At 38.2% G+C, this 3,787-nt stretch overlaps 1 protein-coding gene across 1 annotated transcript in view; it reads right to left on the reverse strand.

Moving 5' to 3' along the window:
* The window catches only part of LOC129003145 (zinc finger protein 708-like), an 80,718-nt gene extending 78,641 nt beyond the window's left edge, over nucleotides 1–2,077 (reverse strand). Inside the window, exon 1 of the mRNA XM_054431395.1 lies at nucleotides 1,915–2,077. The gene's annotated coding sequence lies outside the window, so the exon portion shown is untranslated. The remainder of the gene's footprint in view (nucleotides 1–1,914) is intronic.
* Nucleotides 2,078–3,787: the final 1,710 nt, after the last annotated feature.

The following is a 3,787-nucleotide window of genomic DNA, read 5'->3' on the forward strand; positions in this document are numbered from 1 at the left end:
TTTTTTTTAATATATGTTCCTCTAGTGTCTCTTCTAGGTAGGATTCCATTCACATACCATTATGTAGTTGGGTGAAGTTTCTGTGCAGCTTAATGGCCAGCCACAGTGACCTCATTGCATGATTGGGGGTTTTGACGTGCTGAGCATTATTAGATCCCAGGTTAATAATTACTTTTCTAGGCATGCATTTTGTTTAGTTTAATAGCTGGTCTAGGTCTTCGATGTATCCCCCTGGTATAATTTTACTGTCCACATTTATTTTGTAGTTGTCCTAGATAATGCTAGCCGCTGTGCGAAGTGTTGAGTCTCCAACAAGAAGGGCTTTTGCCTGTGTGTTCTCTATTTCTTCTGGGGTTCATTTATAGGATCTACTTGGCCTGGATTTGTTGTTGTCGGGGGTTGTTTTGTTAGAGAGGTTTGATTTTTGGGTCAAGAAAGGTCCTCCATCTGTGGATATTGTGGAGTTTGTGTGTCCGTAGCTTCCTAGTACAAGTTTGTAAGCAAGTTCCGAAGTCACATTTCAACCCGCAGTGGGGGTCGTGGAGGCTGGGGGTTTCTGGCAACTTTAGGTGATGTGACTGCCTAGCTAAGGAGTCTGTCAGACTTGCGCCATTTATTAAGTCTCGAATGGTTTGTTCCATTTTTTGGATAACCTGCATTTTAATTGCTATGCCTTCAGATGGGTTATTGGTTTCCTGCCTTCAGAGAGGTATTGGATTCTGATTTTTGGTCTTCGAGTTGTTTCTGAAGGGATGCAATGTCTTCAATGAGTATTTCAATAATTTTTTTCATTTGATCTGACTGACTGTGGTTTTGAAGGGTTTCCGAGTCATTTTCCTTAACATGTAGTTTGCATATATAGGCTAGCACAAGGTGGTGCTTCAAAAGTATTTTTGGTCATTTTGGATAGGCAGGTTTTAAGGCCTTGGAGGTCTTTGAGGTTAGCAGGTTTTTGGTAGAGCGCACTTTGGAAATTATCTGGGTTTGTTGACCTAACTATCCTAGCCTAAAAACTTTTCATGTGACGTGTCTTAACCTAAGTTAGCTTTGGTGTCTTAGTGTTCGTCCCTGACTTACTAGCTAACTTGTCATTTACTAAAAAATTGGTTTGTGTAATTTAATGTAACTTAGGGTATGCTTGCGTATAGTGAGTATTCTTTTTTTCGAAGTGTAGCCAGGAAGTCTGCTTTCTGAATTGTAGTTCTTCTATTCCAGCTTTCATGAGGTCTTAGTTTATCATGCCTTACACCTTCAAACCAAATTTCATCAAAATCAGAGAAAAATTTCTTACGGACGTTTATAAATATAGGTATCCCAAAAAAAGTCCTACCGAAATACAAATTTGAATGAATAAGTTAGCAAGTGTTTTTGGCGGCTGCACTTTACTTTACTACCTACACTCATTTGAAAGAAAATATTGATTCTAAAGTTATTCGTTTGTTTCATTCAATATATTGTTTTGTTGGTTCTAGGTTAGGTTAACCAAACGATAAAACTTATCGAATAATCGATAGATTTGTATTCGAATAGTGTAGGACGTAAAGTAAAGTGCAGCCGATTTTGGCCTCTATAGACATCAAATTGAAAAATTATATCGGTCAAAGCTCCCTAGGTCTTACCGTGCCACCTACGGTAATGGTAATTAGCTACTTCCTTATAGGGAAATTCGCTAACACAACTTTAACCCTTCCCGGACGGGCAAAATCATGGCATAGGACAGGAAAAATTAGAGGAAAAAATAAAAATAAATTTTTGATATGTTTTTTGTTAGTAAAAATGAAATTAAAATAGGCTAAATGAAAATGAAATGAAAATGCTTCTTTAATGAGGCAAACTTAGGACCTAATGTCCTTTCTTACAGTTAACCTCTACGTAAGTTACCTAGAACTTAACTTATTACTTGACTTAACTCACCAAGAATTTCACAATTCCAACATCCTAATTTAAATCAATCATAAGCCCGATCTTTGCTAGCAGCTAGCTAACCTAACTTAGTTTAAAAAAGTTATTTCGAAACTGAAAGCAACAAATTAATAGCTTCCTATCGTTCGTTGTATTCACGTTTAACTACCACCACTACCACTTACTACTTAGTACTTACTAGTTACTACACTCTGACTCTACCACCCTACCTACACTACACTACCTCGACCTCGACTCCACTCTGCTCTATTCTCTTTCTCTATTCTAACTGACTGACACTGAACTGAACTGATTCTGAAATCGAAATCTGATCAGATCTGAACTGTATCGAATGACTGCCTTCTGCTCTGCAAGTCAGGAGGGGCAACTTGGAGAACAGAGCACTTATTTAAGTTCAATTAATTTCAGCCCATGTCTCATGGACCACTCTTCCACAGATTTAGGTCTTATTTAAAATTTCAAATGCCTCATCCACATAATTTTTACTGTATGTGTATAGCAGCTGGCAGTCATCAGCGTACGTGGATGGGGCAGTTTTTTACCCTATTTGCAATGTCTGCAGTGTACACATTGAATAATATAGAGGGCCAAGACAGCTACCTTACGGGACTCCTGGACTCCTCTACTTTTTTGAAGGACGTTTGACATTTTCAATCCAAGTTTTGTCGTTTGTGTCCGATTAGCCAAATATGATTTAAACCAATCCAAGGATGTACTATCAAAACCTAAGCATTTTAATTTCCTGACAAGTCGTGACAAATATAATCGAAAGCCTGAGAATAGTCAAGGAACACAAGTGTGGAGTTTTTATTTTTGTCCTTAGCTTCGTAAAGAAAGATCGCTGAATAAGTTAAGCAAAGCTGTACAAGTGCTGTAGTTCTTTCTGAAGCCAGATTGACACTTTGGTAATATGCCCTTCTCATCTCCTCTACCTGCTCAGCAACAGCAACAACAGGTACTCCTACTACTCCTAGCCCAGGAACCAGGGGGGGGGTCACATGCCCCCTTACCCCCTAAATGACGCTCCTGAGTGTTAGATTTCGTTATAGAGATGAAGGTGAAAAATGAATGGAAAACTTTAGTTTCTTGCACTATACTATAGCCTTAGGTTAATTTACAGAGTGCACGGATTAGTGAGGCGAAAGCGGGATTTTTTATGCTTGTGATGTGATGAGGGATTTCGGAGCCGGTGGGTGGCAACACTGACTGAGCACTGTTGGGAGGGTTTTGGTTGGTATTTACTCAGGGGAGGTATAGAAGAGGCTACGATGACAGCTGAGGGCTTCTTATTAGCTGAGGGAACGCCATTACCGTAACAAAACGATTGATAGCCATCGGCCTCGGTGGTCTAATGGTCAGCGTGCTGGGCTGATATTCTGTAGGTCCCGGGTTCGAATCCCGCTGGTAGCATTAACTTTTTGTCCAAGATTTTTTTTATTATCAGCAAGTTTGGTTGGTTTGGTTTGGTTATTACAGTTTAATTTTATTATTAAGTCATTATAAAATTTTAATTGAGCAATTTCTAGTTTTATTTAATAAACAGAATTATTTTTCTGATTACTAAACTTTTGTTATATTATTTATTTATCAGCAAGTTTGGTTAGTTCGGTTAGGTTATGATAGTTTAATTTTATAATTTAAAAATAATAAAATTGAATTTGAGGCATTTATAATTTTATTTTATGAACAGAATTATTTTTGCGATTAGTAAAACCTTCATTGCCAAAGTGCTCTCTACTACAGCGCTGTTCACGGAGGAATTTTGAACTAAATGCCTCATTTGTACCTCCCCTAAGTCAGACCCGTTTGGGTGTAGGGGTTTGGGTTTCTGTTTCTGGATTTTATTTTTTAGGTTATCCCGACC

This window comes from Macrosteles quadrilineatus, unplaced genomic scaffold (genome assembly GCF_028750875.1).
Source record: "Macrosteles quadrilineatus isolate MER2022 unplaced genomic scaffold, UCM_ALF_1.0 Scaffold_1__1_contigs__length_201487025, whole genome shotgun sequence".
Classification (NCBI taxonomy): domain Eukaryota; kingdom Metazoa; phylum Arthropoda; class Insecta; order Hemiptera; family Cicadellidae; genus Macrosteles; species Macrosteles quadrilineatus.